General features: G+C 40.0%; 1 protein-coding gene across 9 annotated transcripts in view; it reads left to right on the forward strand.

Moving 5' to 3' along the window:
• The window catches only part of MPRIP (myosin phosphatase Rho interacting protein), a 223608-nt gene that overhangs the window by 98595 nt on the left and 100350 nt on the right, over positions 1-24663 (forward strand). The gene's annotated exons all lie outside the window — the stretch shown is intronic.

Here is a 24663-nt window from a genome sequence, read left to right on the forward strand (position 1 = left end):
TGAGGGAATTGTCTGTCCTCCTCAAAGGGTTCAGTGTTACAGTGGGACCAGTGCTAGGGACCACTAAGACAGAAACTGGCTGCTGCCATAACATTTTCTGGCCATATGACATTAGGCAAGGACCTTCATCTTTTGGAGATTGTTTTCCCTTCAGTAAAGTGAGATGAGGATGCCCTTGCTGAATTGGGTGCTTTATAAATGTGAATTGTTAATCTTTGTACCTTCCTTCTCTGATGTATGCAGTGGTGCTAAAGGTTTGATTTCTGGCCTTTCTCTTCTCCACTGCCTGGCCCTTTGGGAGGATCCCAATTTAAGGTAATAATATGTGACTTCTAAGGCAGAACAGTGCGCCTTTCTCCTGTACTATTTGGCTTTTTGGTGCTCCTTCCTGCATTAAAAGGAGACAATGCTGGGATTGTTTTCCTGTGATTCAATGTCTTCCTCACTTCCCTCCTCCTCCACCTTCATCTGCAGTAACTAGGGAAAAAGACTAATAATCATCCAGCTCACTGGCTCCTGGGAGCTGACTTCTGAATAATGACAAGCTTCCTTAATCTCCCTTTATACCTTTCTGACCCATAGAGAACTTGAACACCAGAGTACCTCAGCCCAAGGAATGAACCTTTCTTCCAAAAGTTCTGCTTTCTTTTTTCCCTGTAACTATTGATCTGGGAAGTAGAGTTGGAAAGGGAGATGGAAGAATAAGAAATCTCTTCTCTCTAGTACTTAGGGGAACATCTTAGTTTAGTAAATCAAGTGCTAGACTTGGAGTCAGGAAGTCCTAGGTTCAGATGCTGCCTTTGAAATATCAGTGCCATTATTTGTAAGTTGTATGATTGAATGAATCATTTGACTTTTCTGAAACTTCATTTTCCTCATTTTTAAAATACAGGGGTTGGATTAAATGGTCTCTAAGGTCCTTTCTAATTGCCTGAGTCTATATATGTTCTAGTGTATGATCCTGTAATTCTGTTACATTGAAAGCATTCAGTCCCAAGTGGAATGGTAGAAGAAAGGATTCTGTCTCCTTCCCAGCAGCTATTTAGGGAAGCATCTTCAGATGTGAGATGCTGTTTGTGGTAGGTATTAATTGTCCTGCTTTGTCCATGAAAGATTTCTGTTCTGGATAATCTGAATTTCATGTAGCAGCCTAGAAAGAGACTGTAATTGTGAACTGTCATGTACAGGATCATATTATTACATATAAGTATTTAAGATATTGTCTTCCTGGTGGCAGAGGAAGCTGCCCTCAGTCCAGCGGAGTGGATGACTGATCTGGCACGAGAGAGCTTGGTGTAGGGTAGGATAGCTAAGTGTGGGTTGTATTTTTGAATCAACATCTATAAACTGCTAGAGCTATTTCAGGCACTTTCTAGATCATATTGGAACTGGCTCCGGATGTCCGTGAGCCACAGAATTCTTGGAAGAACAGGTTGATCCTGGTTGTTGCTTTTTGGCTAATTTGTGAGGATTAGGCAGTTATATCTCGTAGGAGGAGAGGAGAGACAGACTATAGAGAGAGTATTAAGCTTTACAAAGCAGCCATTTGAGGTAGCTCATACAAATGTTTTTAGACCCATTTTACAGATGAAGAAGCTGAGTTTCAGGGAGGTAAAGGAATTTGCTTCAAGAACATGATGCTTGAACCTGGCAAGATCAAGGATCCTTCTTTCCTCTTAGGACTAGAATAGAACTGAATTGATCTTCCAAGTTTAACAGTCCCATGGGTGGTTTCATTGTGTGGTGATGAGTGGGGAATGATGCATAAATGTAAGTTATGCTTCATAGAAATTAAGAAGTCCCCTGTTGTGAGAAGACCAATTTCTATCACTGTTGTTGCCTCCTCCAACTTCCCACTCCCTTAGATTAGGCTGTTTTTCTAACTAAAGGAGACAAAACAAAGATTTGGTTGGCTTGGGGACTAAAACCCAATTCCCTTCCTCCCTTGATGCAGTTCTTATCATACTTGTGTGACTTCTTGGTTATCCAAGGCCAAAATAGGGCCCACCCACATGAAATTGGAACCCTTTAGAGGGGACAGATCTCTTAAGACCACTCCAGTGTTTCTGTATGAGGGAAGCCCTATCTATTCAAGCTAAATGCCGAATATTTTTATTCAGCATCCTTTCTAGGCTATGGCTATATTGAATACCTAAGAGCTTCATTTCATCCCAACATGGAACCTAAACTAATATGGTGATAGCTGCCATCAGGCCCACCCAACACCTCCAATCCAAAAATTCTCTAACCTTAATGAGAATTTTATGTGGGGCAAGGGAAAGTTGACTTTCTAGCAGCCAGCTCTAGGAGGGGAGTTAGAGAAACCTGGCAGGGTTCCCTTGCTTGCTGAGCTATCTTAGCTCCCCAAAGTGGTTCCATTGTTTGTGTGCTTTTATGGGAAAAAGGACTACTGGAGGGCCTGGGTCTTTTCCTCAATTCTTTGGAATCATATTCTTGTCTTAAGCAAGCTATAGTCATTTGTTGCCATTTAGCCTGAATAAGTTACATCTTAAAATTCCTTGAACTTTTTCTTCTCAGTCCTACTATGTTTTTTGTGAAAAAGTAATCCATCCCGTTCCCTCCTGTTCTGACTTCTACACCTAGTTTTTGTTTTTTGGAAATTCTGAGAGGTTAATGATCAGTTAAAGAGAGAGAAAGAAGGAGAAAGATTCCCTAAGGGTGGTCAAGTCTCTGACTAGTTTATCCCCTTCATTTTTTTGGTTGTATTCATGTTCTCTAGTTGTCGTTTCAGGTGGGTTTGGTTGAAGGAAGGTATAATTGCAGCAGCCCCAGCCCCCCAATCCCTTCCATAGAGATTGGTTTTGAGGTGAAGCCAAAAGCCCTTTTGCCAGGCCCCCCAGGGAGGGATGCGGTCTTATTTGTGAACACAAATAATTTGGTTCTGCTTTTCAACACCCCACCTGTGTTGGCTCAGTCTTGCCTTGCTAGTTCTGTACTCCAGCCAGACCCTTTCAATTAAAGTGAAACCAGAGGATCCAGACCCAAGATCTGAAGGGGAGGGGACCTAGAAGTCTGCTTCCCATGACTGACTGTTACTAAGTGGTCTGCCTCTAAATAACTGGCCAAATGGCCCGATTCCTCTGGACTATCATCCACTCTTTTCTGTCCTCTTTCCGCTGCTGTTTCCGTTAGTAATGGAGTAGTTTTTTGCTAGGTTTCCTTGTGGGATCTTATTACCATGGTAACAGGGTGTTCTGACTTGCTGTGTCTGTATACTCTCCCCCCCTTCACATCTTAAATTCTCTAAGGTTAATATGGACTAGAAAGGCCCCCCTACCCCCATTCCCCATGCCTCTGTTTTCTTCCTGCTGCTTGAGGGGGTTTAGTTTTTAATTTTATTCATTAATTTTTGGCAGGCATAAGGATTTAGGTGCAGACATGAACATGGAGTACTACAACAGATTTTACAAATTACTTCTACTTCCCCAGCCTTTTCTCTCTGCCCTGTCACATCCTGCCTGCCTCCCCCCTCCCAACAAAAACAAAACCCACTAAATAGCCATAAATATTATATGCCTTTTCCCTGCTAAGTTTTAGTTATGCTGCTTATCTTCCAAATGTCCCTGTTATTATAGAACAGCCCACCGTCTTCTTAGTCACTTAGGCTCACATGTCACTCTCGATACTTTACTTTTGCTACTTTTTCCCCCAATCAGATGGCCATTCCTGTGAATTCTAACTTTCCAACATCTTTTATATACTGTTTTAAAAAATACTATTTTTCTGAATCCGACACCATCTTGGTTCAAACGTCCATTACCCTAATTTGGCCTACTGCAGTAGTCTGCTGGCAAGTATCTCTGCCTTGTCTCTTTCCACCAGAGCCCATCTTTTGCTCAATTGTCAAAAGTTCAAATTTGACCATGTTATCTCCCTGTTCAAACCTAGGAATAAATATAAAATCCCATGTTTGCCTTTTAAAGCCCTTCATACTTTCCTGGTCACTTTGCTATTACTTTCATAAGATAGACCATCACTTATCCTGGACATTTTTGTTGGCTGTCTACCATGGCTAAAATATTTCTTTTGTATCCTGACTTCCTTGATTTCCCACAAGTCTTATCTAAAATCCCACTGTCTAGAACAAGCTTTTCCCAGTCTTCTTAATGCTAGTCCCTTCCCTCTATAATTATCTCCAATTTATCCTGTCTATATCTTGTTTGTACGTAGTTATTTACTTGTTGTCTCCTCCTAGACTGAGTTTTGTGAGAGCAGAGGCCTTTCTGTATGACTTTTGGCCTTTCTCTATATCACTAGTACATAGCCTGGTCCATGGCAAGTGTTTAATAAAAACTGAGTGACTAACTTTAGAGAAACCTAAGAACTTAAATGAACTGATGAAGAGTGAAATGAACAAAACCAAGCCGAGCAGTTTTTTTTAATGCTATACCATTAAAAAAGGAAAACCATTTTCGAAGACTTAGTCTATCTAATAGATGCTTTTATCAATCATGACTCCAGAGGCTGATGATGAAGTTTAAAGATCTACCTCCTTTCAGAAGGGACTGGATTCAAGGTGCAGCATGAGGCATCCTTTTGAATGTGACAGATTGTGTTTGTTCTACTTAACTATACTTATTTGTTATGAGGAGTTTTTCTTTTTCTTTTTCTCTTTGCAAGGAGAAGGACTTAATGATTTTAAAATAAGCTTAAAAGTATATGAGAGGAAATAAGCCCTTTGATCTTCTTTATCGAGTGGTAAGGGTTCTTGTTTCTGAGGGAGATGAGCATGGAGAAATGAGCCCTTCTGCAGCCCTTGGATAGAGGGTCTCTCAGTCTGATCATTTTGAATGAGGGCTTTCGCAGCAGGAACACTCCCCTCCCCCTCCCTTTTTTTCTCCTCTGGATCCTACCTGGTCTGCCTTTGGTAGAAAAGTAGTTAAACCGGGCTGAGCAGGCGGATCTGTCTTCCCTGGCCAAGCGCAGTCTGCTGGGGTGGAAAACAGCTGAGGGCTGGGAGTGCTTTGCCGTGGGAATCTCCATATAAGGCCAGGATCACTGGATGAGATGGCCCATTCCAGTCCTCTCTGCTCGTCTGCCTGCCTGATTACCTCCTCTCCCAAGCAGCACTCCTCCCACCTGCCAAAGGCCTCTTCCCAGGCTGGGCCCTTGGGCTGCAAATTCCAGAACTGGAGTTCAGTCTAGCTGGAGGCCTGGGAGTCCACGGTTCCGTGGAGAGGCCTCCATTAGAACTGGGTCAGTCGCTGGAGGCTGCTCTTGACCTTCACCTTTCTGTGTCCCTGTGTCCTTCCCACCCAGTCACCTAGCAGGATCCCCTTTCTCTCTCATTCCCTTATACAAACTTCCTTCTTGGAAAAAGAGAGGAACACACTTACCTTGGGGTAAAAGAAAAATCTTTTTTTTTATTCTAAAAAGGGCATATCTTGTCAAGGTTTCTAATTTTGTTTTTATTTATTTTTCATTATATATTTTTTCAAAAGAATTTTATTTTTCCAAATATATATAGTCTTCAACATTCTTTTTTGTAAAACTTTGTGTTTCAAATTTTTCTCCTTCCCTTCCCCCTGCCCAAGACAATAAGCAATCTGATATAGGTTAAATATGTGCAATTCAATTTTTAAAAAAGAATAGGTTTTTATTTTTAAAATATATGCAAAGATAGTTTAACATTTACCCTTATCAGATGAGAACTGTGAGAGAAGTTCCATAAAAAAAGTTGCTGGAAATAGACAAAGAGAAAAATGTGTGTGTGTGGTAGGGAAAGGTGGGACATTATTGGAGGAAATCAAGGGATAAACATTGGACTTACCCCTAGGCTCCATTGGTATCCCTCAGAGGGCCAAAAGCAGACCCTTCCCCCCATTAAAGACCTTTGGGGGGAGGACATGGAAAAGAGTCACATGGTAAGGGGGGGGAGTGATCAGAGTGTCAGGATTGAGACCAGACATGTAGAGTTCTGTGGGTCAGCACAGGCAGGGAGGATGATGGGTTACCTTAATCTCCTGTAATCGCATGATGTAGGTGGCTGGCTTTTAAACCCTTTTGGGCAAAACTTCCAGCCAGGAGAACTGGTGTGTCTAAGGCTGAGTTTTTGCTGAGTTTCCTTTCTTCTATCTTGCTAAAAGCAAGATTTTGGAAATTCAATTTAAGACAGAAAGCATTTATTAAGTTTCTATTGAATGCAAATCCCATGTAGACATAGAAAGAGTAAGAGACAAATTGCAACATATATATCAGTTTATAGCATCAGGGATCCCTATGAAAAGATTGGGGATACATGGTGGGTCTCATTAACTAATTACTTTTCTAGAGAAAATATAGTGTGTATGTTGGCTATAGGCTCTGACCTCCTCCTACTATGATTTTGGGATGTCCTAAGTCCTTAAAAACTGAGTTTGCTCAAGTTTTCTGGGAACTGAACAATAGCTTCTCCCCCCAAAAAAATGATTTGGGGAACTTGATGTAGGATAAATTCTTGGTTTTTCTTCTCTAGAAAACTGACTCTGCCTTCCACCATCTTTCCTCTCCCTTTGAGCCCTTATTCTAAGTGAACAACCTTTTCCATTTTTTCCTCCCTTTTTTTTCATTCATAGGGACCTTTTCAGTAAGCATTTATTAAACTCCTGCAGTGTCCCAGACATAGTATTAAGCACTGAAGATGTAAAGAAAGGTAAAAGACAGAAATCTTATGAACAGAGTCAGCTGAAGATGGAATCAACAGAATGGGATTAAAAAAGACTTCTCCCAGAAGGTAGAACTTTAGCTGGGATTTGAAGAAAGCAGGAAAGCCAAGAGGCTTAGATGAGGAAAAAAGAGTGTCCAGTCCTGGAGGACGGCTAGTGAAAGTGCCCAGAGTTTTTCTTCTTGCAGCCACGGCAGAGACCCGTTTCACTGGATCAGAGCTTCGAGAGGGGAAAGTGAAATGTCAGAAGATGGGAAGGGGCTCCTATTGTATTTGACATCTTACTTCCCATGTCTTTCATGGTCATGTCTAGGAGGCCCCCTCCATCCTGCCTGCTCCCTTCTTTGCACTTGATGTCTCTGTGCTTCCTAAGAAAGAGCTAACAGAAAGCTCCCTCGGAAGCACTTGTAAAGGGAGAGGGGTGCCCAAGGAAATCAGAGTTAGATTTTGGTTGGGGGAGGGAAACCAGGGCAGAGAGCTAGAAATAGCTTGAATGGCAGAAAGAAAGGCTTTTTGCCTTGGGCTTAATGCTAAACTGTTCCAGCAAAAGCCTGGAGGAGGAGGGGGAGGGAAGGCAGGAAAGGGGCTGTGGGATGCTCAGGCTGCCTACATCCTGAAATCTACCCCCCTTTCATTTCCCCCTCCTAAGCAGGCTCACACAAGCACACACACATTGCTTGGGAGCTGCCTAGCCTTTAGGAAAATCTCTAGAGAGAAGCTTGTCTTTTACCTCTGCCCTGTAAGGGCCTGCCCAGCAGATGCTGCCTTTTTTCTTGGATCTAAGATCATGAGCCTGGTTGAGGAAAGTAGTGAGGGTCTCTCTGATTTTAGTCTTTAACAAGAGATGTACATACCCTCAGCTGTATTCACATGAAGTCCTCTGTTACTTCAGTTGGAGTTTTATTGGGTCTTTCTGTCTCTAGGGCAATATAGTGTCTTTCTGCTCTGATCAAAGGATCCAGGTTGAAACCAGCAAACATTTATTAAACATGCATTATGTATATGGCACTGTATTAGGGGATACAATAACCAAAAACAGCAAAGAAATGGCTCCTGTCCCCAAGGATTTTACATTAAAAAATTCTACCTCATACCCAAAGATGGTTAGAATTGTACTTTTTCTTTTCCCATCCCCAGCCTAGAAAGGGCTTCTGAAATTTATTAATAGAATTTTATTTTTCCAAATACATGCAAAGATAATTCTCAACATTCACCTTTGCAAAATCTTGTGTTCCAAATTTCCTCCCTCCTTCCCTTCTTCTTTTCTTCCCTTCCTTCCTCCTTCCCTCACTCCTTCCTTTCCTCACTCTCTCCTCTCCCTTCTTTCCTCCCTCTTTCTCTCCCTCTCTCCTTCCCTCCCTTCCTTTCTTTCTTCTTCCCTCCCTTCTTCCTTCCTTTCCTCATTCTCTCTTCTCCCATTTTCCTCTCTCCTTCTCTCCCTTCTTCCTTCCCTCTCTTTCTTCCTTCCTTCTTTCCTCCCTCCCTTCCTTACTCCATTCCTCCCTCTCTGTACCTCCCTCCCTTCTTTCCTTCCTTCCTCTCTTTCTCCTTCCTTTCCTTCCCTCCCTCCTTCTCTTTACATATGACTCTTTATATATATCCATCCTCTCTCCAGCTAGATTATAATTTCTGAAGATCAAAAAGGAGCAGGAGACCTGGATCATAGAGCAGGCTACTTAGAGGCTCTGAAAGAGCTGTTTCATTGTATGAATTGTCCAAAGTCCCACAGGGAGGTAATACCAAGCTAGAAACAGCACACAGAACTTCCAGACAGCAGTCCAGGGCTTTTTTTCCATGCCATATTGCTTTTAGGACAAGTGAGACTCTTTTCTGCTTTTATTGAACCATCTCCAGTCATTCTGGTCTATATTTGGCCACTGGACCTGGATGGTTCTGGAGGGGAAAGTGAGACAAGTGACCTTGCCCAGCCTTGCTCACTTCAATCCAACACATTTGCATGTCATAACATCATCTCCCTGATGTTGTGGTCTTATTTGAGAATGAAAGGCAACAAAGGGCTATAAAACTGTGTATTCCCTTTGAGTCAGCAGTGCCATTACTGAGTCTGTATTCCAAGGAAATTATCAAGGAGGGAAAAAAGGACCCATATATATTTGTAGCAGCTGTTTTTTGTGGTAGCAAAGAATTTGAAAAGGAGTGGATTCCCATCAGTTGGGGAATGGCTGAACAAGTTGTGATATATGAATATGGAATATTATTGTTTTATTAAAAATAATGAACAAGCTGATTTTATAAAGGTATGGAAAGATTTACAAGAACTGATGCTGACGAGATCAACCAAATCATTTCTAATGGAGCAGTAATGAACTGAACTAGCTATACCCAGAAAAAGAACTCTGGGAGATGACTAAAAACCATTACATTGAATTCCCAATCCCTATATTTATGCACACCTGCATTTTTGATTTCCTTCACAAGCTAATTGTACAATATTTCAGAGTCTGATTCTTTTTGTACAGCAAAATAATGTTTTGGTCATGTATACTTATTGTGTATCTAAGTTATATTTTAATATATTTAACATCTACTGGTCATCCTGCCATTTAGGGGAGGGGGTGGGGGGGGTAAGAGGTGAAAAATTGGAACAAGAGGTTTGGCAATTGTTAATGCTGTAAAGTTACCCATGTATATATCCTGTAAATAAAAGGCTATTAAATACAAAAAAAAAAAAAAAAAAAGAACTGATGCTGAGTGAAACAAGCAGAACCAAGAATACATTGTACACAATAACAGCAAGAATGTGCAATGAAAGGCTTAGTTCTTCTCAGTGGGTCAGTGATCCAAAGCAATCCCAACAGATTTTGGACAGAAAACATCATCTGCATCCAGAAAAAGAACTAAGGAAACCGAATGTAAATCAACACATGCTATGCTCACTTCTTTTTTCTGTGTTTTTTTTTTTCTCCCCCTCTCCCATGGTTTTTCCCTTTTGCTCTGATTTTTCTCTCCTAATATGATTCATAAAGTAATGTGTATTGAAAATAAACAAATTTTAAAATAAAAGATAATTAAGGACAAAACCAACAACAACCATCTGACTTGTAGGGGATTTTTAGAAGTTGATGGTAAAGAAAGGTGTTCTGATATAAATTAACAATTAGTGGGAACAGAAATGAGATAAATACAGTGGGAAGAATACATTGATAAGCAAGATCATTAGATCAAATTATATTGAGAACTGGAAGTGACCTTAGAGGCTATCGTAGTCCAACCCTCTTTTTCAGAATCAAGGTCTTGGGAATTAAGGATCTTGCTTCAAGTTCTTGTAAAAGGAGTAATTGGGGACAGCTAGGTGGCACAGTGGCTAGAGCATCATCCCTGAAATCAGGAGAACCTGAGTTGAAATATGACCTCAGACACTTAACACTGCCCAGCTGTGTGAAAGCAAGTCACTTCACCCCAATTGCCTTTGCTAACTTACTTTTTTTTTTTTTTTTTTTTTTTTGCAAAGTGTTTGAACCCAGATCTTCTGACTCACAATGTACCATGCTGCAGGGGGAATTAAAGTATTTGGGGAGCAATCACATAAAAGTCATTGTATGATCTATTTTCAAGATAATATGTACAGAATACCTGTCAGGATTAGTGATTTACATTGGGCCATTTAGGAAAGAGGTGGTAGGTAGGGATAAGGAAGAGGAAGGTAATTATCTTAAAACTAGGAAAGTAAAGGACAATTGGGGTGTGTGTGTTTAAATATAAAGTCTTTTTTTGTTTATTAACAGCTGCTTCTGACTTATAGAGAGGGGTCTGTAAAAGCAAAGGAGAGAATAGATTTGATAAATGGTGTCATCTTGAATATAGGTGAAGGGAGGTGGGAGGTGGGTTGATCTAAAGAAAAGAATTCCAGTTCTGCATTGCCCTAGAAAAAAGCCTAGAAGCCTCTGGGAATACCTGAAATAATGGATATGAATGCCCACAGAGCTTTCCTAAAGAAAAGCAGTACAAGTAGCTGGGGGTTTTTTTAGACCAAAGAAATGAAAAAAGCAAATGACAGTCCCTGTTCACTGCCTCCCCCTCCCAACATATACTGTGCCCCTCTTTCCTTTGTCTCCCCAATGACTGCTTTTAGCCCAGGAAAGCTGTTCTCATACAACCACACAGTAAAAGCTCACTTTTGCCTTCTTTCTTCTTTTAGACCCTAATCCTGAGATGGAGAGGAAAAGGAAAGGGGAGTGATGGGAAAGAATCAACCTATTGGAGACATCCTAAATCATCCTATTCTTCTCTTTACTTTGCAAACTGTCTTCTCAAAAATCAGTAGATTTTATTGTCTGTGCCTTATGACTTTCTTTTACTTAGAGAAAGAATTAACTTAGAGAAAGAATTAACAAGTATAGTTTCTTCTGTTTTAATTTACTCCACAGAAACAGTTTCAGGTTCAAGTTACCCAGTCAGTATAAAGAGAACACAAAAACCTGAAAAAAGGCCCCTTCCTAACAGCACTTCCATATGTTAGGGTTTTCTCCTAAGTTGGAAGCTGCTTCATTTCTCTCCTTGTCTCCCTCAATCCCTTCTCCTCCTCCTTAATTTTCTTCCTCAGAATCCTCTGGGATTTAGCCTTAAGGACAAAAAGGAGAATAATTCCTATGTTGTAGATTATGAGTCAGGCTTAATGCCAGAAATCTCTCAGTTCAAATGTCACCTCAGATGCTATAGTACTAACTTTGTGACCATGAGCAACTTGCTTCAGTCTTTTCATCTTTACAGATTAAATGTAGGTATTGAACTATATGACTCCTAAAGTTTCTTTTCACTCTAAATCTATGATCTTATGAAGTGACCTCCATGTGACACTATGGAAAAGGACAACTGGATATACTGTTTTTTTGTTCTTCAGTCATGTCTGATTTTTTGTGACTCCATTTGGGGTGTTCTTAATAGAGATATAGCAGTGGTTTGCCCATTTCCTTCTGTAGCTCATTTGACAGTTAAGTAAACTGGGGCAAACAGGGTTAAACGATTTGCCCAGTATCACCCAGCCAGTAACCATCTGAGGCTAGTTTTGAACATGGAGTTTCCTGACTCCAAGCTCTGTGCCATCTAGCTTCCCTGGGTACATTATAAGAGCTAAATTTCCCTTAAGGTCTCTCTAAGTGGGACAGGAGTATAGGAGTAGGTAAAGGACTTCTCTGCAGAAGTCTTTTTCAGCCGAAAGCTGCTTTTCTTCCCAGAACCAACAAATAAGCCAATGTGCTTTAAATAATTCTTAAATCATTTTCCAATTCAAGAATTTCTTTCTTGAATGGGAGCCTTGAAAACTAGAAAGCAAATCTAGAAGGCATTTAGTAATCATCTTATTTTACAGATAGGGAAACTGAGGCCCAGAGAGAGGAATAATTATCTCAAGTCACAAAGGACATTAGGGATAGCTGACACTGGAGCCTGTGTCTCTGGCTTGGTCCAACAGGCTTATCTGGTGTTTCTGAAGTCAGCTGTGCAGTGGTGGGGCACATATTGAGACTCGAGCTTAATAATTAGCCAGAGTTGCATAAGTCTGACAGAAGAAGTGGTGTTTGTTGGTGAAAAGAGCAACAGCCTGAGAATCAGAAAATCTGGGTTCACCTTCAGCTGGGCTACAAGCTGTCATCTTAGGCAACTCTTTTGGGGGCCTCCGTTTCTTGTTTTATATAATTATGGGGCAGTTCTAGATAACCTAAGAGGTCTTCTTCAGTTCTAAAATTCTACAAATTTGAAGTAGAATCCTTCTTCCCAGAATTCCCTTTTATAGACCTCCATGCTTCCCACCTGCATAGGAAGTCCTGTATTCCCCAAGCACAACAGACTTTCCTCTAGTTATCTTTCCTTGCTTGACCCCACCGGTGATTAATGATTACTCTGTAAAGATATAATAAGAGTGCTCAGGCCCAGGCCCTCTTGTAAGTGGTGTTTCTACCTTAAGGTTATGTGGCTTAGGTTTGCAACTGGAAGGAACCCTTAGACGTCATTTTTTAGACAGGAAAACTGAAACTCAGAAAGATGGAGTTGACTTCAGTGTCATAGTGTTCATAAGTGCCAGAGCAAGGTTCCTAGAATCACAGGTCATAAAAGCTGGAAGGGACTTAGAGGTCACATAGTTCCACTTTATTTTATCAACAAGGAAGCTAAGACCGAAGACATTATGGGGTACACACAGATAACAAGGTCAGAGATAGCTTGTAGACCTAAGCTGTCCAATTCTAAATTCCAGGGTACTATCCTGTCAGTGTGATAATTCTCCCATGCTTCAGATCCAGTGTCTATTTAGAATTTGGAAACTGCTCCATCTACCCTACAAACTACCCTTTAGGGGAAGGGGATTGACATCATGTTCTGTGTGTGAGGAAGAGGAAATGTCATTCTGTGCATCTCTTCTCTCCAAGCTGGAAGGAAGTTTGATCTGGCCAGAAGGTCATAGATGGGACAGTAAAGATTAGCTAAGGAAAAGTCTTTTCTAATATTGAGGTGCCCAGTCCAGCCGGTTATTTTCATTGCTTCTGGTTGGTAATAGGAATTTAGACCATGGGTTACTGGGGCAGATGTTGGAGTGAACTTTCTGACATGTCAGTGACTGAAAAACTTCCTTTGTTCTTCTACTACCCCCCTCCACCCTCTCCTTCTTTCTTTAAAATAGCAAATTACCTAGATTTCTTTGTTTATCTTTATGTAAAGGAATTTGACTGGTATACCACAACCCAGATCCCCCCTCCCCCAAATATCTTTGTCTCTGTCTTTTTCTCTTCTCTTCTCTTCTCTTCTCTTCTCTTCTCTTCTCTTCTCTTCTCTTCTCTTCTCTTCTCTTCTCTTCTCTTCTCTTCTCTTCTCTTCTCTTCTCTCTTTCTCATTCTCTTTTCTCTTTCCCTCTGTCTCTCTTGCTGTTCCTTCCCACTCACATCCCTATCCATCCCAATGGAACATGCTCTCTTTACTCCTCCTCTCTTCCCTTTCCCACTATATAATCCCACAGGACTTGACCCTGTGTATTCAACACACTCTTACTCATAGTCTCTCTGAGCTAAGATATTTGGAAAACAAGACCTAGAAGCTGCCTAGAAACTCATTTCCTTGAATCTGCTATTCTTGCCTTGTTTATCTCCCCTATGGGACTAGATCCAGTACAGAGCTCAAGAAGCAGGGCATTACCTAAGTTCCTGAATCCTAAAGACAGTTGCAAATACATGCAGTTCATTCAGCTCTTGAAATTAGAACTTTTAAAATCCTTTGTTCTTTTCTTCTAGATTTCTGTTCCTGCCCCAGGCTCCCTTTCCCCCTCCCTCCTTCCCTCAGATGCCTTCATTTTTCTTTGGATTCCTCCTGCATGGATTCTAACTATCAATTAGATAGCGTCTTAACTGACATCACGATAAAGTCAGAGTTTAGAAAGGAGGACAAGATAAAAAGTCCCTACCAGGTCCATATACTGAAGAGATCAAAGAGAGACTGTCATTTGTAGGAAAAGTGTTTTTAGCATTTTTTTTGTTACATCAAAGAACTGAAAACTAAAGGAGTTTCCATGATTTGGAAAAAAGCTAAACATATTAATTATGGTATGTGAATGTAATGGAATATTGTGCTGTAAGAAATGACAAATGAACAGTTTCAGAGAAACTTAGGAAGACTTGTATGAATTGATACATTGTGAATCAAGCAGAACGAGGAGAACAGGGACGTTGTTTTGTTTTCTAACAATTTTTTAAAAAATTGCATGTATGTTACCGTTTTTTTTTTTTTCTCCTGTTCTACTGTATATATGAAAAATGTGATTTGGTAAGTTTAGAAAAAAAAAATTCAAAGCAGAGAGAGGGGAAGTGGAGAGAGGAGGAAAGAGAAAGAGAGAAAGATCTTGATCTTTTTGTAATGATCTAGAATACATTGTCACTTGCTAAGGATGAGTCTGAATCAGACATCCATATTTGTATTGCATCTATTGTGTGGACCTGGCCTAAGTTATCCTGATTCCTTTTACAAGCATTCAGTTCTCCCTGGAAATGATAGTGAGAGTTAATAGTGGAGAGAGTCCTCATGAGTCTCTCTACCTTGGAAAAGAAAAAAATATATAATGTAGAAAAAGAATACTGGCTTGGGATCAGGAACCCTAGGGGTTTCTTTCTCACTATGCTAACTGCTTGGTAACTCACTTTCCTGTACTTGAACCTCACCTTTCCTCCTCTGTAAAATAACTTTGGACTGAATGACCTCTAGCTTGACCATCAATGACATCAACTTTTCCTGCTTGCCTTCCGCCTGGCTTTTTGCCCTCCCAAAACACACCATCTGCCTTTTTATTTCCCTTTATCAATATCCCGATTCAGCCTGAGTTTTGGCTTCAAACCAAAAACAGTAATGTGATCACAGTGCACTGAATAATACCCCCTTCTCTACCCCACTTCTGTCTCTCTATCCACTTCTTCCTACTTCCTCTCCTTGCCCCACTGAAAAAGGGTGGGAATCAATTTCTAATCTCAATTTATCATATAAGCTTTAACTAATTGTCTCCCAATGTCTCCATCGAATAATGCTACTGTCTTATATGCTACATAAAAGATAGCGTTATTTATACTTTTCCCAAGTTCTGAAATATAGTGTGTTCTATATAAATGCTTAATTCTATAATTTTTTTTAAGTCAGGTATTAAAGTTTCAGTGAACTAGCTAATTCTCTGATCCATGTGAATATTTGTTTTATCAGTTAAGATTGCAGCCCTGATGCAAGGCTCTCTACAATTTTTGTATCATCCCAGGGAACTAGAAGAGCCTCCCTCTATATCTTTACATTTCTGGGGTACCACTGTAACCCTCAGGCCCTCAATCTGTTTTCTCTTCTTTACATACATTTCTTAAATGATTTCTCTTATTTGTAGCATGTCCCTGGATATGTTTTATGGTTGAATGAATATTCCATTATCAGATATGATCCCTTTTACTAAATGGGAAAGTTATTTCGAGGTAGGAGCTCTTACCCCCAAAAAATGTCTGTGATATGAAAACAAAAGGCATTTATAAAATTTACTCTTTTTGTTATTTTAAAAAATTTTATTAAAGCTTTTTATTTACAAAGCATATGCATGGGTAATTTTTCCACACTGACCCTTGCAAAACCTTCTGTTCCAAATTTTCCCCTGTTTCTTCCCACCCCCTCCCTGAGATGGCAGGTAGTTCAATACAGGGTAAATATGTTAAAATATATGTTAAATCCAATATATGTATACATAAAATTTACTTTTTATAACTATGACATGATCTACTCCCTAGCTTCTTAAACTGTGTGTTGCAACCTTATATGGGGTCTCATAACAATGTGGGGATCATGATATTATGATTTATTTTCAGGAAATGTTTGATTTTATACTTATTTTATGTACTTATATACCTGGAGTCACACAAAAATTTGTTGGATAAAAAGGGTTGCTAATGGAAAAAGTTTAAGAAGCCTTCTCCACCCCAGAGTACTATGTACTTGGCTGCCTGCTCTGGCTGATGAGAAGGATAAAATTAATTATAAAATAATTTGTTGACTACCTGCTTTATATAGAACCCCATACTTCCTGGATGCTGGCTGAGGGTGATTCAAAATTCACATAAGACCTGGTATTTGCTCTTCTATAGATAAAGAGGTGATTTTAGAAACAGCTAGATGGTACAGTCTTAGAGCTCTAGATCTGGAGTAAAGAAGACCAGAATTCAAATCTTGGCCCAGACACTTAATAGCTGTGTGACCCTGCACAAGCTACTTTACCCTTTTTCCCTCAGTTTCCTCATCTGTAAAATGAGCTTGAGAAAGAAATGACAAACCCTCCAGTATCTTTGCCCAGAAAACCCCAAATGTGGTCACAAAGAGTTGAATATGTGGTGAGATATAGAACAAGAAAACTAGAGATGGCAGAGTAATAGCATGGAAGGTGGACCCCGGCAGATGGAGATGGATGATTTCTGCTGATCCCAAGGTTTGAAAGACTTCAAACTAAGGATAGACCCTGGCAAGATAAACAAGACCTTTGGAGAGGGATGAAGAGTTTTCTTAAGTTTTATGGGCACAGTCATGCCAACAAACATTTATTATGTTCTTGCTGTGTATAAAGGCAGGCACAGTGATTAACTATACATACTTTGTATTTTGCACGTTTTACCAGGTAAAAATAAAGGTGAAATAAATAAATAAATAAAAATAAAGGTCCTGTCTGTTAAAAACAAAAACAAAAACTAAGAGTTGGACATGACTGTAGAATGCTGAACAACAACAAACTTTTACCACTTTCTCTAGCTTTTGGGGAGTGCCATATTTGGCTTTTTTCTGGTGTTGTCTAGAGAGTGACAGATCTTTGAATACTGAAACATGAAGGATTGAATGCCCTTCTCAAGGTCACACAGCTGTGTGATGTCCACCCACTCCCACTCCCACTCCATTCTTTTCAAGTTCTTCCTGTTAGAAGTCTTGGTCTGAAAGGTTGCTTCCCAAGGGGACAGCTGGCACTTGTCAGATGCCTAGCTCCATTAGGCTTCCATGAAAAAGTTTGAAGTTTTATTCTTTTTCCACCAGCATTCCTGCAGCAAACCCCTGAGCCTCAGTCTCATGTGCCAGTGTATCTGCCATCAGAACATAAGCTTCCTGTGAGTAGGAATTGGATTTATTGTATCTGCAAACCTTGTTTCAAACACAGTGCTAGAAAAGTCAGCATTTATGGCAAAGTGGATAGATAGAGTGCTGGATTTGGAGTTAGGAAGACTCATCTTGGTGAGCTCAAATCTGCCCTCAGACACTTAGGAGTTGTGTGACCCTGCTCAAGTCACTTTACCCTGTTTACCTCAGTTTTCTTATCTGTAAAATTATCTGGAGAAGGAAACTGCAAAGTACTCTAATATTTTTGCTAAGGAGTCCAAAAGAATTGGGCACAACTAAAACAACTGAACAACAGTTTGCTCAGTGTTTTAAATAGTTTCTTTCATTTGATCTTTACAACAACCCTGTGAGGTAGGTTCTTTTATCTCCATTTTACAGATGAGGAAACTGAGGCACACAGAGTGAGGTACTTATTTAGATTATAGAGCCACTCTGAGGCAAGATTCTAATTTATGTCTCCTTGACTCTAAATCCAATGTTTTATCACAGCTACAAGCTGCTTGTTGATTATTAATCCTAGAATGTGATAAAGCAAGGTAATCTGACCTGAAGGTAAAGCTCCCTTTTTTGCCTCATTTGAGGCAGCCTGTGGTAAGATCCTGTCTTTCTGCCTCCCTGGGCTACTGATTAAGATAAGGGGGTGTAGCTGTATGGTCTTACTTTGCCTTCCTTGGTCTCCACTCTTTGCTTTATCAGCCTAAGAAAAGGTTGGAAACATAAAACAGAGTCTTCTTGGATGGACTTGGGAAACCTGTCCTGGATGCAGCCAAAGGGTTGTACTCTAGGGCATTTAGGGAGAGATTGAAGAGTGCCTTTAGGTAAGCCTTCCTTCCTTGCACAACCTAGTGAAAACAGGGAGAACTCATTCCCTGAGCAGGAGGTGAATTAGATCTTGCATCAGGCAGCCCGGCTTGGATGGTGCTTTTAGTGAAGGACCTGGAATTGGGGATCAGTTTGTGCAGAATGGAGAGTTTCCTGGAATCTCTGGGGTTCCCTAGGATGGCATATTCAGACATGTGAGATGAAGTCCTTGCCTGCTTGCAAAAGGGCCTCTATGCTATTCTGTGAAAGGAAAAATTGGATAGGATAAAATCCAGACTTTTCAGCATTTAAATCCCTCTGTATTTGGACTTAATAATAATGATTGATAATGCACCTAGGTGATGCAATGCATAGAGCTCAAAGCCTGGAGTCAGAAAAACCTTTGTCCTCATACTTATTAACTTTGGGGCCCTAGACAGATCAATTAATTCTATTTTCTTCCATTTCCTCTTGGAGAAGGAAATGGCAGATCTCTACAATATCTTTGCCAAGAAAACCTCAAATGGGGTCAAGAAGAGTCAGACACCATTGAACACCCACCACCACATCAAATTATAATAACTCAAAGGAGGGAGGGAAGAAGGGAAGGAATAGAAAAAAAATTATAATAACTCACACATATAATGCTGCAAAATTTGCACCTGATTCTCCATTGCCGTGCTCTTCCTCCAAAAACTTGTCCCTTGAATTTATTTTGTGTAGACTGATTTAGGTATGCAGTGTCTTCTTTGGTAGACGATAAGCTACTTGAGGGCAAGTATTTGTATTTTTATCCACAGTACCTGGTGCAGTTTTGGACACAGTAGTAGATGTTTAGTAAATACTTATTGAATGTTAGATTGATTCTCATCAGAACTCCACAAAGAAGAGGCTCCATATTGCCAGTGAAGAAAACTGAGGCTCTGAGAGGTGAAATATTTTAAACCAGGTCTTTTTACCTCTACGTCAAGCACTCCTCTGCCTTTTGAGATGTAGGTCATAATCCTTCCTTTCATGTACTCTCCTCACTTTTAAACATGACTTTCCTTAACTCCCTGTATTTGAAATATCTCTCCCCCCTCAGCTCCTGCCTTCAACCTGTGTGTTAATAATCTCTCAAATACTCTAACTTAAATTTTTTAACTTGAGTTTCTTAACTTAAATTTTTAATTCACTCATTTCTCCGGACCTCTTCCTCTGTTTCACCTTAGCCACACTCAGAATGGTCATACCACAAGTGTTCCATTTCCAGGAACTCTGAATTTCCTTTATCTTACTATAATCTTTTGCATTCCAGTTTTCCCTATGCTTTAGGATATTCCTGTTCTTCATTCTCCCCGTCTCTCAGTTTTTCCCCAGGCCCTAGCCTGGTTATATTCACCTCCCTTCTGTTGTGTGCCCATAGCAAACCCTGCCTTGTCAAATGCCAGCCTGGGATTTCTCCTGTTCATGTGCTGCACAAAACCGTGCCATTCTATAATGGCCCAATCGTGGCCTCCCAGCTTGCCCATTGGGGGTGGGTGAAACTGAAAAAACTCAAATTCCAGCCTGAGTGTTCCATTTTATACTTAAAAAACCGACTAAAAGGGGGTTCTTAGTTGGGTCAGGGCAAAAAAGCCAGATTCTTTGGCAGTTCTCTGGGAAAGATCACACTAGCAGTAAGCAGGGGAATCATCAGAACTACTTTCACAACGCAAGGAGAGCACAGGATTGATACAAGAAATGGGGTGTAGGAGGGAGGCCGATATTGGAATTAGAAGCATGGACTGTGATAGGGAGAGGCAGGGTTTGGGGGTTCCCATTCTTAAATGGTTCTGCCTCATTACCATAACGGTCCACTTATCAGGGCCAGCATAGGGTTCCTTAACAAGCGTAATGTTTCTCTGATTTTCTCATCCATGTCACGGGCTGGCTGCTGCTGACAGACTGAGGGGCCTTTATTAAGGCCTATCTGGCTTCTTCTAATTTAGCACAGTCTCTCGATGTGACCTGAATTAATTTTGGAATCAGTTTTTGGACAAGTGGTTGCTGTGTTCCCCTTTACACTCTTAATTTCTATTTCTTATTTCCTATTACCTTTTACTGGCTCCTTAAACCTACTTACGAATACTAACTTGTGGAGTGGCTGGGAAGATGCAGGACCATAATAAGATAAAATTTCATCCCACATGTTCATTGGGTCCATTATCTATTTATGCTGTCTAATCTTAACAAGATTCTCACTAATGCAAAACAACCCTTCTATCCCTCCCTAATCAATTCATTCCCCAACTCTCTTCATGGCTGTTCTAAACTTCCTCTCTCTTCTGGTCCCGTGGGATCCCCCCCACGCTTCCCAACACTAGCCTTTATAGTTGAGGATCTCATATTTCACTGAAAAAAATTAGGTCATTTACTGAAGCTCCCTCTTTTCATCTAGCATTACTCAGACATATTCCCTCCACTATCTTCTCCTTAGTTCAGCCCCTGCTTTTTTTCTTTTCTTTTTGGTTCACATACACTACCGATGCCATCAGCTCCAGATTGCCTCAACAGCCATCCAGTGATTTCAGAGAGGCCTGGAGAGACTTACATGAACTGATGCTGAGTGAAATGAGCAGCACCAGGAGATTATTATATAAAACAATACTATTTGATGATCAATTTTGATGGACGTGGCCATCTTCAACAATGAGATGATTCAAACCAGTTCCAGTTGTCCAGTAATGGAGAGAGCCATCTACATCCAGAGAAAGGACTGTGGGAACTGGTGTGGACCACAACATAACATTTACACTCTTTCTGTTATTGTTTACTTGCATTTTTGTTTTCCTTCTCGGATTTTTTTCTTTCTTTCTAGATCCAATTTTTCTTGTGCAACAAGAAAACTATATAAATATGTACACATATATTGGATTTAACATATACTTTAATATATTTAACATGTATTGGACTACCTGACATCTGAGGGAGGGAGTGGGGGGGAAGAAAGGGAAAAGTTGGAACAGAAGGTTTTGCAAGGGTCAATGTTAAAAAATTACCCATGCATAGGTTTTATAAATATAAAGCTATAATTAAAAAAAAATAACAGTTATCTACAATGTTTTATCTTCAGCCTCTGCATCTCTATTGCTCCTTAAATTATATATATTTATATATAAAATCAGTACATCATCATTTAAAAAACAATCAACTCAATGATACCATCTCTAATAGCTATCACATTATAGTCTTTCTCTCTTTGAAGATTGAACTTTTAAAAGATAATCTACTTAGTGCTTTTGTTTTCTCCAATTTTTCTTTGTAGCCCTAGCACCTACCACAAAGCCTAGTAAATAATAAATTGTCTTCTCTTTCACTCACTCTCCATTTCCATGAAAGAATTCTCATTATGTTCAGGTCGCCTGTGTGTTTCCATGCCTGCCTGCCTAGGTTCCCTAACCCCAGAATTCATGTATATAGCAAGCATGGATTTCCTAGCCTCTTCCCTCTTCTTCCTGCCCCTATTTCCAGGTTGTTACCAAAAAATAATATTATATAGAGAGAACTAAGGACTGAGAAAGCTGGGGTCTGTAAATACACAATGCTTATGCTTGAAGGAAGCTGGGTGATGGAGGTGGGGTACTTGGAAAGCTAACAATAACAATAACAATTTAATCCTGGCTCTCTTTCTGGGATTCTATGAATAGGATGGGTGGGACAAAAATATCTTTCAGTCTCTTCAGATTTCCTTCTTTCTCTCCACCTGGTCTGTCTCTGAAGACCCTGTTGTATTGGTTAACATATGGTTCCTTCAGTCCTTTTCAGTCGTGTTGGACTCTCCCTTTTATCTTCCAGATGAGGAAACTGAGACCCACAGAGTTTTAGGGCTATTTCTACATTTACATTCTGTTGCTTTTCCTACTGCATCCATTCTTGCAAATAAACCAGCTTTCCCCCTTATTTTACTGCCTTTGAACACTTTGGAAGGAAAAGACTGCCTGATTCTGATTTCATTAGTTTTGTGGGTAGGTTGGAAAAGGTTTAGGGAAAATCCTAGTGGTTTTTGGTTTTCTGTTTGGATCTGCCTGTGCAGATTGTTCCTACCTGGACAGCAGACTTTGTTGAAAGGAAGGAAGGAGCCAAGGAGACCCAACAAGGGACCTCCTCCACCCTGGCTGGGGCCTTCCTCCTTTGGCCTGTGAAGCAGGGAGGGGTACTTTCTAAAGGCCCAAATAGTGGGGTGCTCCAGGGAGGGGCAGACAGGAGGCCAGGGTATGTCATAGATTTTCCAGATTATTGGGACTTCCTGTCCTCTTCCCCTGGGCTTGAACTGGGGCATTGTTTCAACCTGGATGTATAAAGGGGGTTTCCGATTTCTTTCCTTGTCTTGGTGCTCCATAGTGGAAAATCAGAAATGATGGCCACAGGAAGAACTTTCCCTGCAGGCTGTGTTCCCTACCAGATATTCCAAAGCAGAGCTAGCTCTAGATTTAAGCTCTGAGGGTCTAATTTAAGCCCTTTATCCCATTTCTTCATTTTTACCTTTTTTTGCCCCCTTTTCTGTTCCTTTATTTCTCAGGCTTTTAGGCTTCCTTTAAAATTGAAGGTGATCTCTAGGAGTACTTTCACCACTAAATCTACGATAGTCATATAATTTTAATGTTTTTCCATTAGGAATAGAATAATGTTACAGCATGATAGGAGAGAAATAGGGGTTTTCAGGTCAAAAGAGTTAGGGTCCAGTTTGTTGGTCTTCTGCCTTGAGTCTCAATTTGATCATATAAAAAATAGGAAGAATATCTGTCCTGCCTATGGCACAGGCTTGCTGTGAGAATAAAATGAGAACTTATGTAAAGCTCTTAATAAAGCAAAATATTCTTTAAATGTCATAGTTACTGTTAATGGTGGTGATGGTGGTGGGTGGTACTAGTACTAGTATTATTATTAGTGTTAGTATTTGGGGCTCCCTGGAAAGCTTGGATCCTGATCCATATTCCTGTTTCTGATAACAGCTTTTAACCTATCAGAAATTATTTCTCTCTCTTTTGATCATAGAAATTTCTTTTCTCCTCTTCCTCCTTTGTATTATGTTGACCTGTGTTTCCCCTTGGAAAGATTCTGCAGGCTAGAGACTGCTTTAGTTAATCTTTATTTTCTCTTTTAGCACCTAGAGTGATTTTTGTCTAAGACTTTTTATTTAATTTTAATTTTTTAGCTTTCCATATTCAGTTTCATAGCATGACATTATTATTGTAACATTTGAATTACCATTACCCTAAAAAGAGCTCAGTTTTCATAATATTCAGATGTGGTAGTAAAATCCTCATGATACTGTTCCTTTTTCAGGCTTGGCATTATGTCGGGATTGCAGGGAAAGGCTTCTGGGGTCAGGAAGACTTGACCTGGATTCTCAGACCCTTTTATATAAGCTGTGAGACTTTAACAAGTCTCACTTAAATTAGTGTCCTCTTTTGCAAAATGTAGATAAACACTTACCCTAAAGGTTTGTGGTCGTTGTTGTAAAGGATTAAATAATCTCAATCTCTCTCTCTCTCTCTCTCTCTCTCTCTCTCTCTCTCTCTCTCTCTCTCTCTCTCTCTCTCTCTTCCTTCCTCCCTCCCTCGTTGTTGTAAAGGATTAAATAATCAATCTCAATCAGTATTTCTCTCTCTCTTTCCCTCCCTCCCCCTTCTTTTCTCTCTGTCTCCTTCCCCCCTTTGAAAACTGCACAGAATTGTATTAACATTAACTTATTCTTGTTCTTATTACATTGTTTAAATTCACTATTTGCACAAGAACTTCACTTCAGCTTGCTTTTTAGAGATTGAGACAGGGCAGCTAGGTAGAGTGGGCAAATTACTGTCCCTGGAGTCAAGAGGATCTGAATGTAAATTAGGTCTCAGACTAGTACTAGATGTGTGATCCTAGGCAAGTCACTAAATCCACATTGCTTCCCCTAAACGAACGAATAAAAAGATAAATTAACAGACTTACTGAGACCTTATTGAGAAATAGACAATTAAACTTGGATTTTTTTTTTAACATCAGTAAGAAAGATTTACAAGAACTGATACTGAGTGAAACAAGCAGAACCATAAATACATTGTACACAACAGCAAGAATGTGTGATGATCAACTGTGAAAGACTTGGTTTTTCTCGATGGTTCAGTGATCCAAAGCAATCCCAATAGACTTTGGACAGAAAATGCCATCTGCGTCCAGAAAAAGAACTAAGGAGACTGAATGTAAATCAGCACATATTATGTTCATTTCTGGTTCTCTTCCCCCTCTCCCCCCCTCATGTTTTCTCCCTTTTGTTCTGATTTTCTCTCCCAACATGATTCTTAAAGCAATGAGTATTAAAATGAGTATTAAAAATCAAATAAATTTAAAAAAAGAAATTGCAAACTTTCTGCCATGGTGGATTTAAAAAAGCAGAGCCTTTAAAAGCTATGCAGTGAGGGAAGAGGCTTTCCTATGAGCAACTTGGTTTCAATAGCTGGGCATTCTTTGAAATTAAATGGGGGTTATAGCCTCTTATTTCTTTTTTGCTGTTCTTTTTGCTAGAAATTTGTCTGACGTGGAAGATTGCAGTGTCAAGAAACCTACAAGAATTTCCT

This window comes from Sarcophilus harrisii, chromosome 1 (assembly GCF_902635505.1).
Source record: "Sarcophilus harrisii chromosome 1, mSarHar1.11, whole genome shotgun sequence".
Lineage (NCBI taxonomy): Eukaryota > Metazoa > Chordata > Mammalia > Dasyuromorphia > Dasyuridae > Sarcophilus > Sarcophilus harrisii.